Here is a 12,540-nt window from a genome sequence, read left to right on the forward strand (position 1 = left end):
TCTCTCTCTCTCTCTCTCTCTCTCTCTCTCTCTCTCTCATGTCTCTTGAAAAGATTACGCTAGATTTCATTTACACAATGCCTGACTTGTCCTAAATACATCTTCCTCATGGCAAGACCTCTTTTGTGAAACATGCAGGATTGTAAACAAAGTAAAAAGGAATGCAGAGACAGTTACAGAAGACATGCCTCTTTCTTCTAATTTGTTGTAGACAATAAACTGCTATGCATTAATCTCCACAGATAATGTGAGTGGAAATACTTGGTAAATTGTGAAATCCTATATCAATGAAGACATTAGTAATGTTCAGAATAATAACGATAGAATAACAATTTCTGAGCACTTGGTCTTATGCTTAAGAAAGTAAATTCCGAATTAGAAAAAAAAAGTACGCGTAGACTAGTGCTTCTCACCCCAGAGTGATTTTGCCCCCTGGAAACTTATGGCAATGACTGAAGACATTTTGGGGTGTCATATTTGAAACAGGGCACTCTGCTGACAATTAGTGAGTACTGCTAAACATCCTGTAATACACATCGGAAAGGCTAGCAAGATGCTTAAAATAGAAGCATTAATAAAAGATTAGATGATTGAACCTGGGAGAAAGAAAAAATAACCAGGCTACATTCATACAGTCTGCTGACCATCTCTTTATACCTAAGTCATTATTGCGGCATAGGCAATGTTTTTTATCTAAATTAACACTGTTTTTGCACCCCTTTGTTTAAAATGTCAGGGGTTGCTATGTTGTTGATAGTTAAGGGCTAGTCATTTCATAAGTAGATAAACCCCTCTGCATGAATGCAGAACTGTGGATTCTTGAATCACTAGGAAGAGCTCTCTTCAAATAATCATCTGGCCTGACTTTCTGGTGCTCCATCTCACACTTGCAGAGCATCTCCATGAAGCCGTTGAGTTCAGAATTGAATTTTTAATTGCACTGAACGTCAACAGTCAAAAATGTTGACCAAATGTTTCTATTATCTGTTGGATGATTAGAGTAAAAAAAAAAAAAATCTACTTAAAGTTGGAGTTGGGAGGCTGAGGCAAGTGGATCACCTGAGGTCAGGAATTCAAGACCAGGTTGGTCAACATGGCAAAACACCATCTCTACTAAAAATACAAAAAAAAAAATTAGCCGGGTGTGGTGGCAGGCACCTGTAATCCCAGCTACTTGGGAGGGTGAGGTAGGAGAATCGCTTGTACCTGGGAGGTGGAGTTTGCAATGAACCAAAATGGCACCCCTGCACTCCAGCCTGGGTGACAGAACGAGACACTATTCCAAAAAATTAATTAAATAAATAAAGTAAAGTTGGGAACATAAAATTGCATTTGAAAGCAATCACAGACATCACCATATCTAATTCTCACACTTTGCAAGATATAAAATGACATTGCCAGAGTCATACATCCAGTGCTTTCTCCACCATGAGATGCTGTCACTCCAGTTAGGCAGAAGAGTATCTGTTACTTAATTCTATGCTATAGTTATATTAACAAATCTTTAGATATTAAAATTGTCTCTCAATAAAGCAAGCAAGCATGTTGCACTAGTGTCAACAACTGAAGAACTTTAAAGGTAAATAAATGCAATTAGTAGTCCTTTATGGTAAAGCTTCATTTAAGAATTTTAATACAGTTCATTTTAGGATGTAATGAGGTGTGTGGGTCAGAACTGAGAAAAGCACCCAGATTTATGTGTAACCCTCAAAAGGCAAAGAAGCATCCCTTCCCAGGAGCCTGTTGTAACAGAGGCTGAGGACTTCTGTTACATTTAAGAGAGTGATTTGCTGATGAGACTTCTCTTTGCCAGATACCCATTTTTCTCACATAACTGGCCACATCTCTCCCAAGGGCAGGTCTGGAATAGGCGAGAACGGTGTACAGTGGGGGTAGGGAAGAGGCTGCTAGACTTTCTCTTCTATTTCACTAAATTTGGACTTGAAGTTCCTTTGATAGAAGTGGCTTTTTCTGGGCCGGGTGTGGTGGCTCATGCCTATAATCCCAGCACTTTGGGAGGCCGAGGTGGGTGGATCACGAGGTCAAGAGATTGAGACCATCCTGGTGAACAGGGTGAAGCCTCGTCTCTACTAAAAAAATACAAAAATTAGCTGGGCATGGTGGTGCACGCCTGTAGTCCCAGCTACTCAGGAGGCTGAGGCAGGAGAATTGCTTGAACCCAGGAGGCAGAGGTTGCAGTGAGCCAAGATCGTGCCATTGCACTCCAGCCTGGGTAACAAGAGTGAAACTCCATCTCAATTTAAAAAAAAAAAAAAAGTGGCTCTTTCCTATTAGCCTAGGGATTACATCATTCAAAGGACAATTGAAAGAAAAACAAAAACGAAATATCTAAGAGTGGCACTCAAGAAATGTCTGGCTGGGACAGCAGGAAGTAGGGTTAGTTCAGCTTTGTGCCAGTCACTGACATAGACATTTTTCTCTTCATCCTCTCTCTTACCACATTTTATTCTAAGTTTGCTTTTCCTAATCATTTTAGTGGTAAAAGTGGCTGTGAGGCTTGAAGGAAGACACTAAAGAGATGGCTCATCCAGTTTTCATTCTAGACTAATAATGTAGAAAGATTTCAGTAATAAGAACCCTTTTTTAAAGGTCCTAAAATGAAATTCCTACCGTATTGCATGTAAAAGGGCAGCTGCTGTTTTTGAAATAACAACAGAGGACTCATGTCAGTTTAATGGGGCTTCATTGGAACCTCCAGAGGCTGCTGTGCTTGAAAGGGGATATTGGAGAACTCAGGACTTTTCTGTTCTCATCAAAGTAAGGCCCAAGCACTCTATGTGATCTAGCTTAACTTGCTCCATTTGCCCTGGAGAAAAACCTGTAGAAACAGAGACTTGTCTGCTAAGAGATTCCCCAGGGAGGCTGAGAACTCAGGCATTCTGGGAACCGATTCTGGCTGTCATTCATTCCACCAATCCTTCTACCCAAAAAAAGGAAAGGAAGGAGACTTACCTCTTTTACTGAGGTTCCTAAGAGGTGCCAATGAAAGTGCTTGGCATGCTACACAATTAGAGCGTCAATCTCAAACAACCCCCTGAGTTAAGTTTGGCATTCTCACTTTCCAGGTAAGGAAACTGATGATCAGACAGGATAAATGACCCATAGAAGGTTAGTCTCTGAGCCTGGCTGGGCTGCCATGTGGTCTCTGGACTGCCTGATCTCAGAGCTGGTGTGCTCACTTTACTCTGAAGGGCCTTCAAGCAGAATGGATGACTATTCTGAAGTAGGCTTTCAGAAATGTCTGGAAAAAACACAATCATATGCTGCTGGCCTTCTATAGATAAGATTAGTATTAATAGCTTTTACTGTTTTGGTAACTAAAATCACTGCTGAGAACATTTTTCTGCCAGGTCGATGTGGCATTCTCTTTATGTGCATTTTCCATCATTATCCTGCTTTTCCCTTCACCTTTATCATATTTTCCCACCTTCTAATGATTCTTAAGAAAAGAAGAAATCAAAGGCACTTTAAAGATATTTAACATTTATCTAAAAGTAAAAATTGGGGAAAAGTCTCTAGTTATTCTTGGGCATGCTAATTACTTCAGCAAACTAATTATTTCTATTCATATTGAACAAGTACTATATGATGAGAAACTGAGAAGTTATTTCCCCAAAATTCATTTGAAATTTGAATGTCAAGACTTAATTAGGCCATAGAAGATGAGGTTTTCATAAGAACTTTCTTCACGAATTTCTACAGTTGGAAAGTTCTCCATAAACCAAAAGGTTACATGTGTCCTCTCCCCAACTTTTCCACCCACCACCTCGCAGCAGGAGTCTTGATGCTTTGAAAAGATGCTGCTCTCTCCTTAACCTGCCTTCGGTATGGAAACCATTGCTCCTCCTCACTCCCATTTCCCCAAGTCCAACTACTCTTTCACTGACTCTTCACTGTCCATCCTTCATATATACCCTTATCCATACTGAGTGTGATTCCACTGAGGGAGTGGCTGAAAGGAGATGAATTTAAAGAATGAAGCAAAGGGCAAGAAAGCTCTACATATGGAATTCCCAGCATGTGCCTAGCAGGATGCTGGGTGCTAAGGAACCATCTCATTTAAGTGACCCAATAACTTTTCATATGATTGGTATTATTCTTCTTTTGCAATTGAAAATTGAAGCTGATAACATTAGGAGAAGTACCTAATGTAGATGACGGGCAGGTGGATGCAGCAAACCACCATGGCGTGTGTATACCTATGTAACAATCCTACACAATCTGCACAGGTACCCCAGAACTTAAAGTATAATTTAAAAATTTTTAAAGAAAATCGAACCCAAGGTAATGATTTTATCTACCATGTACTGAACATACACTTAAATACAAAAACACCAAGGCCTGCATGACCTTGCCTCTCTCTCCAGCCTTCTTGCTGGCTTCCAGTATCTGCTGATCCATTTCAGAGGCATCCTTTCTGGTCACGTGACACACTCTTTTCTCCCCATATCATAGCCTCTGCACTTGCAATTGCCAAATCCTGGAACGTTCTAAATTCCCAATCAGTCCCACCTAAGTTTTCATGAAAATCTCTTGAGAAATAAAAGAGAGGAAGCTCCCTTCTCATTCTCTGTATTTCTTCACTCTACTTAGTTTGCTCTATCACCACAATAAAAATGATAGTGAATTAAGACATTTACTCATGTGTTGTCCATATCCTTTACTACACTGTAAGTTGCAAGAGGACAGAAGCCTTCTTTGTCTTTTTCCCCAAAATCCTTAGCACCTACTACATTATTTGACACATAACAAGTGTTCACTACAACTCTGTTGAATGAATAAATGAACCAAACGAATGAATGAGCCAAGAACTGTTCTAGATGTTTTCAGTAAATCATCTCCAAAATCATATGTTCTTCTACTCCACTGAGTCTGCTATGCTCTCATCTCTGCCAGCCACATGTGGGTGAGTTGCTCCTCTGTGCCTGTTACCCTGGAAGAAAGGCTTCATTCAACTATGAAATCCTATAGTATTAAGAAACTGTAATGCGTTTGAACCTGTGATTTCACTTCCTGAAAATAAATTTGGTTCTTCGGAGAGCTGCATAGTCACTCTTAAGTATGGTAGGTTTCAGTGAGCAAATTGCTCTCTCAAGCACCCATTCCTAATGGTTCGCTGATGCAGAGCAAGGTGGCACTGCCTTGCTCCCATCACTGGGAAGCTGCCTGGGGGCTGGACCCATTTCCTGAGCTGGAGAATGGCCAGCAGGTGAGCATGAACACATGGTTTCCCACTCAGGAAACCTGCTGTCTCCTTTACATGAACAAATCGAGGAAGGTTTTCTTCTCCCACAACGCTAGTGGCAATGAGTTTTTAGCTATAATTGAGCCACTGGTCTCCATAAAACAGTTAGCACCAAAATAGTTTGTACAACTGTACTGCATTTTCCCCTGTCAACGTTTGCATGCTCTTGCTTTTTTTTTCTTCCCTCCACCCTTCTCTTTTTATCTCTTTCAATTAACATAAAAACAAGGCAGGAAAGAACATGTTTTTCTTTTTTTTTTTTTTAATGCCTGGTTTTCCTCTGCTAGGAAGTGCAATGGCAATGCTAGCTAATCAAATAATTTTGTGTGTTGACTCTTTCCTCATATATGTTGTGCTCAGTGGCTGAATGATGGAAAACAGAGATGGTTAAATAGGTTTCATCCTTTGTTTAGATAAGACAGAAACAATCATCGGCCGTGATTTTCTCTCATGATAGAAAACATCAAGTCAAGCACAGCACACTATGCTAAGGGATTGTGAACCTGTGCCCACTAAGTTAGATCTATAAGTCAATCATTTTGTCATCATAAACACATAGAATAGGCCAAAGACCTTAGGGGCCACTTCATACAGAACTCTTACCATGTACTGGCACTGTGCTAAGCAGGTTAAATGGATCAGTCATTTAACTTTTACGAGAAAATTTGGTATAGAAGAAACTAACAGAGCTCAGAGAGATTTTGTCACTTGCCCAAGGTCACACGGCTAGCAAGTGGCAAGTCTGGAATTTGAAACTTATCTCAGACTTTGAAAGAAAAAGAAAGATAACTTATTCTGCTACTGTTGTATACAATAAGACATCAACTGATTCTCATCATACTGCAACCTGAAACATATTTTAGTTAAGCCTTGCATTTCTTGAATGATGTTTCATTCTATTCTCAAACATCCTATCATGTCTAGCCTTACACAATTTCTTAAGAAACGATAATTATGTCAAATGTCCCATGACCAAGTAGAGAATGTGGTAGGGATACTGTAGAGAAATTTATTCTTTCATTCAATACTTATTTGTTGAGCATTGATTGAAGGTGTAGAAGATAAAACAGTGGGAGCAACAACAAGAATAAAAACCCAAATCTCTGCCCCCTTAAGGCAAAAAGAGACCTTGAAAATAAATGGAACAAGTGTAAAACTATCCAATGCTTGCAAATTGTCCTAATACCATACAGTTACTTTCTTTTTTTAATTAATAAACTTAATTTTATTTATTTATTTTTAACTTTTGTTTTCAGTTCAGGGCTATTTGTATAGGTTTGTCATATTGGTATGCTCCTGTCAGCGAGGGACTGTGACTAGAATCTTAGACTGAAAGCTGGGAGACCCATTTGCAAACTCTGCTTTTTCCCTAATAGAATAAAATAGCTACCATTTATTTGGTATTTACTGCATGCATAATATGCTCTGTGTTTGACTGCAATGATCTCTTTTTCTCTCAAAATAATATATGTCATAAATGAGAAAAATGAGGCTTCAAGTCCCACATTCAATGACAGGTCTGGAATTTCAGACCAGAGTATCTCACATCCTCTAAACAGGCAACTTTGAGAAATTCTGTTGATATCTCTTCAACTCAGTCATGTCATCTATAAATAAAATCATCAAATTGCTAATATTTCCATCAGCTCTGAGCTTCCATGCATACATGTGACCAAGAATCCTCTTACTAACGTTTAGATATAAAGAACTTGCCTGTACTTAGCAGGCTCTCAAAGAAATGGGAAATTAACTAAGCAGTTCATTCTTCCTTAAAGTTCCTCCATTCCTTTGATAGTCATTGAGCCAGTTAATTGATAAGTTCATTACTTTGGATAAATCCTGACAATGTAATAATGATGAATCTCAATTTATACTAATTTGATGATAATTTGTACTATGTTATATAATTATTTGGGCAGTACATTCGCTTCCTAATTATGTTTCTCTCAGGCTGATATGAAAATCTATTTACACTCCCTGAACACAGTTAGTTCTAGGTGTAAGGAGCAATTCACAGATATGAGTATGTTATTAAATGTACACAAGGATTAATTGACCTCTGTGGATAACCAACAATTTACTAAAGGTGTGTGCAATTTGCCCATATTTTTAGTGTCCAGGATATCCAATTGAGGATTCTCAAAGGCCTCCAAAAAGTCAGTTTTAGAAAGGACTTAGATTTGCTTCAGCCTGAATTGGGAAATGAGAAAAACCATATATGCATTATGTTCCGTAAATGCTCTAATGCTTAATTCCAGCTATATCAACATTGGACTACAGCAGGGGATAAGAAAAATGTTCCTTGCAGTGGAAGCAGGGGTACATTAGAAGAAATTGTGAAACATATTTGGAGATGTATATGTCAGGACATGTCTTAAGCTTCTTGGATCAACGAACTTCAGCTTTATTCAAAATTGTAGGAATGTGCATGGATTTGGATGTGTCTTTTTCTGTGGAAAGGGGGTTGGAGGGTCCATCAGCTTTTCTCAAGAAGCCTGCACACTAAAGTGGTTTAAAATTACTTTGCTGGGTTAACTCTACCTACTTCTTCCTCAACCCTTCATAAATGCAAGATTTTATCAAAAGGACCCTTTCTATTTTTCCCATGACTGTTAGCCAAATCCTCTCTGCTATAAGAGTGATCTTATGAAATGTAACTTTCACCATTTATACAGCCAAACTATGTGCCAGTGGTTTTTTGTTTGCTTTTTGGCACATAGCGTTCTATTTGCCAAAGGATCTTCGGGGGTAAAAGGGGAATTGCAGTATCATTAAAAACTCTAATGTATTAGATGAGATCATTATTTAGTGAAGGACCCGATGATTCATTATTTTCCGCTTCTCTAAAACAGGAATGCATTAGTACGTATGTCACATTATTTGAGAAAATTTAAATGTGACAATAGATTAAAGGTAAGGCATTAAGCTCAGCTCCAGTATACAAAATATTCCACTTAGAGATTATCGTCATATTAGTAGCAGTAGTCTTGCGTCTAGGCAAAACTACAGGGGTGATACAATTCTTGGAATTGGCTTCCCAATTCTAACTCTGTATCACTACAACACCCCATGCACTACATTGTAACAGTGGTTTCCAAGCCTCCTTTCAGCCTAACATACCAAGTCTCCCTGAGATCTCAATTGATATTATCACATTTTCATGCTAGAATTAACACCTTGCATCCTCTTCATTCTTCCCCCAAGCAACCAGTTTCTCCTCCTCTGTCCCTGTCTTGGCGACTAGAAACCAAAAAACCAATAAATCTACTTTATCCCCTCTCACCTTTCACATTCACTAGTTAGCAAACAGTGGAGATTCTGCCCTGGGAATATGTTTCAGATTCAATCTCCTTTTCTCTGTCTCTCATCATCTTCCTTCTATACTAACATCATTGATCTCTCTGTCACAAGTTCCTTTCCCCTCCTATTTTCTAACAATCCTACATAGTGTTAAACACTATTCATTCTGAGTAAAATATCCGATGTTATACCTCCATGTTTGAAATTCCTGAGTGCCACCCTCCCCACCCCTGATGTTGCATTAAGAATAAAGGTCACATTTCTTAGCATGCCATGCAGAGCTCTCCATACCTGTCCCCACTGCCATTATAACATCCAGTTACAAAAATATCTATTATGTCTAATATACCATCTTAGCCACACACAAAAAAATCTGTTAACCAATTTTTAGAAACTATCCTTTCTTACTCCATTAAGGAGATTAAAGTTCTTTCCAAATGTGACCTAAAGGGATTCAAAATCACAAGTAAAGCTGTATCTAATTAATTCTAATCTCTCAAGGGATGTCATAGCAGCAGATCAAGGTAGGTCTGAATTCTTACAGAAGAAGAACTGGGAGTGAAGCACCTCCCAGTCCCTGGAACATTGTCCAATGAAGGCCCTTTTACAGCAGGGTCCAGCATTTATACGGAAGGCTCTCTCACAAGTAAATGGGAAACTTAACAAACTCAGTTGGGTTGATCGATGCATCCTACTTAAGATAAAGCTTCAACTCCTGTGCTTCTAACCTTGGTCTTAAATAATCATATGCTTTTATTTGGATTCTCAAAGTCCAGAAGAATTTTATGCAAAATTATTGATTTTCCTGCCATTTACACCTCCTATTATCAATTAATAAATTAATAAAGTCCTAAGATTCCAGGATTGAAATCAAACCTGGGTTCAAATACTATAACTATGTTTTATCTCCCAAATCTATAAATCAGGAATAACACTTCCTCTCCAATTAAATGTCAAGAAGCTATTACTGTAGTGAACATCATGTTGTGGCACTCAGCAAGCAGTAGCTGTGAATATTATTGTTGTAGCTTAAAAATATGACTTGGTTAATATAAATCAGTGGTTCTCAGCACTGGCTGTACATAAGTGTCACCTGGGGAGTTTTTAATAACTATCAGTGCCTGAAACATACCCCAGACAAAATAAATCAGAATATTTAGGAATGAGGCTCAGGCATTGGTATTTTGGAGAAGTTTCTGGGTGGTTCTAATAATATACTGAGAAGCACTGATATAAATTATTTTCCAAGCCTGATAATTTTCAGATAAATTGACAAAGTCAAATCATCCAAAAAGGTGAAGATCAGGCCGCAGACACATGAAGAATTTACTGGGCAATAGAGATCTTGTGAGAGCAGCAAGACCACCATTTAATGGCTATGCCCTGTCTCTCCTTCAAAAGGTTACTTTCAAGCAAATTTGAGGTATAGCTTTCATTAACATCATTATGAACAAAGCTTATTACGAAAAGATTACACTGAATCATCTGGGGTAGATAATAATTCAACAGATTTTCTGTTAACTTCCATCTTCTAGATTTTGTTCAATCATTTGCTGTTAAAATTTGTTCCCCCTGTATTCTCTCTTATATATCATCTTTCCACCAATTTCCCCTAGATGTTGCAGAGAGGTAATTTTTTAGGTTCATGTGGTCTCCCCAAATGTTCTATTCTCTCCTATTTACCAGACTGCCTATTTCATTCTACCATGGGAAATCTTTTCCTGCTCTGTTCGCAACACTCTGTACTCCTTAAATAGCATAATCTCATCTGTTGTGCACCTGGGTGATGCAATCTGGCTCTTCTAGTCGGATCATCTTCTAAGCTAAACTAAACCCCAGTGAGTTCCACTCCACTTATTAATATCAATTAGTATAAGTTTCCTCTCTCCTACAGACCATACCTATAGGAGAAAAGCTTATAAAGGAGTTAAGACTGAGAAGAACTTCCAAATAGTATAGTTATTTAATTCATCAACTCTCTGTGGAATATCCTTTGATTGTCTTTAGTTTGGCTTGGAGGCAGGAGAAAAGTGGGATGGATTTGTAAATTGTATAGCACAGTTTTCAAATGCAAGGAAAAACCCTAGACTTGTGGTTAGCTTATCACCTGTGTACATGCAGGTGGTTAATATGTGTAAGTAAATGAAGGAAACAGAGAAATTTAGCAAGCTGTCAACCTCAAACCAAGAAAAAGTCATTTCTTCCTCTTGATACATGTTTTTGATGTTAATGTACCAAAGCTGTGCAATTTCATACGCCATAATCACAGAAAGATGAGAAAATGAGATGTATTGGCTTTCTATTGCTGCTGTAACAAATTATCCCAAATTTAGTGGCTTAAACGATACGTTCTTTTACAGTTCTAGAGATCAGAATTCTAAAATCATGTTGTTAGCAGGGCTGCTTTCCTTATAGAAGCTTCTGGGGAAAAATCCAATTTCTTGCCTTTTCTGACTTACAGAGGCTTTCCTCATTCCACATCACACTCCCTGTTTCCCTCTGCTTCCATTCATACATTTCCATTTACACCTTCTCTGCCTCAAAACCCTGCTGTTTTCATTGTGATTACACTGAGCCCACCTAGATAACTCAGGGAAATCTCCCCATGTCAAAAATCTTTCATTTAATCACATCTGTAAAATCCGTCTCCATGTAAAGGAATATATCAGTTGGTTCTGGAATTAGGATGTGGACATCTTTAGAGAACCATTATTCAGCCTACTCCATAAAAGGGGTATCTTTCTATATATCAGGATTTTCTGGTGTCTAATGCTGCTTTCTATACATTCCATATATATATATTCCATATACTTTTGTAAATGCAAGCTATATTCATTCAATGTGGCATGAATGTACTTTCTATAGCAATAAACACTGATCTAAAGACTGACTTATATCTACCTCGTTCTACTGATAATGAACATTAAAAACTGCATGGCCACAGAGGCATCTGGCTCAGAGGATAGTATAGATGCAGCCTAAAATATTACAGTTAGCAAATGAAAAAGGGCTACATATTGCAGCTCAAACTTTCATCTTACAATTTGTGCTCTGAGACTTGATATCATTTAGCTGGTTTGCTAAAGAATCCTGTAGCAAAAAAACTTATTTCTATCTAGAGGTAAAAACCATTATTTTAGCCACATTGCATGTTCACACATTTGGAAGTTATTCACTTGAAATTATTGACTACAAACCATGTCTGGTGGTTTAGAATTTATCCTGATATTGAGAAGACTATAAAAAGAGAAATACAATTCAGCTTAGTCAGTATAAACTTCCAAGATGCCTATTTTTCACTGAAAAAATAGCAGTAATAAAAAAACATATAAATATTACAAGAACATCTCAAAATTGCTCGGGAGCACTCCAGGTTCCATTCTGAGTTTCTGTTACCACAATAGTAGTAGCAGGCCTATTTTGTGTGACATATGGATTTCTCCTAGTGATGGCTGCTGAGAATTTGTGGAGAGAAATTTTTCATTGCTGTCTCCATAGCTCTGCATTGCCTTCCAGGAAATGATCAGACTGAAATATGATGCAGGCTTTTTAAGATACCTCCACGTGTTGTTGGAAGACTGAGTCAAAGACTTTCCATGTATTTTATAGAATGACTCTGTCACCAGCCACAGCCGCTAGACCCCTATGAACTACATCTTGGTCATCTTCACTTAGACTTCATTGAGGACTCGCAAGACAAACTAAAATGGGGTTGCGCAGGCTGTTCTTGATAACATCACCCGTCAAGATATAAGAGATCATCATTGCCAAGAACAACTAGGCTAGACTAAGAAGGTCAATACCACTGTGAACAAGGTTATAAGAGTTCTGTTACAAAAGCTCCAGAAAACAGCTGGACCAATGTGGGATTATGGTTGTCAGTGAGCAGTGACTGTGTCCCAGGTTATATTGATAACAGTGGGGCCTTAGAATGGTCCTTTCAAGAGCCAGCTGTCATTGAGTTTTGTTTTGTT

General features: G+C 38.3%; 1 protein-coding gene across 11 annotated transcripts in view; it reads left to right on the forward strand.

Annotated features, from left to right (window-relative positions):
- Positions 1-12,540, forward strand: part of GRIK1 (glutamate ionotropic receptor kainate type subunit 1) — a 386,281-nt gene that overhangs the window by 255,320 nt on the left and 118,421 nt on the right. The gene's annotated exons all lie outside the window — the stretch shown is intronic.

This window comes from Sapajus apella, unplaced genomic scaffold (assembly GCF_009761245.1).
Source record: "Sapajus apella isolate SASKATOON/1434 unplaced genomic scaffold, GSC_monkey_1.0 scaffold8, whole genome shotgun sequence".
NCBI lineage: Eukaryota > Metazoa > Chordata > Mammalia > Primates > Cebidae > Sapajus > Sapajus apella.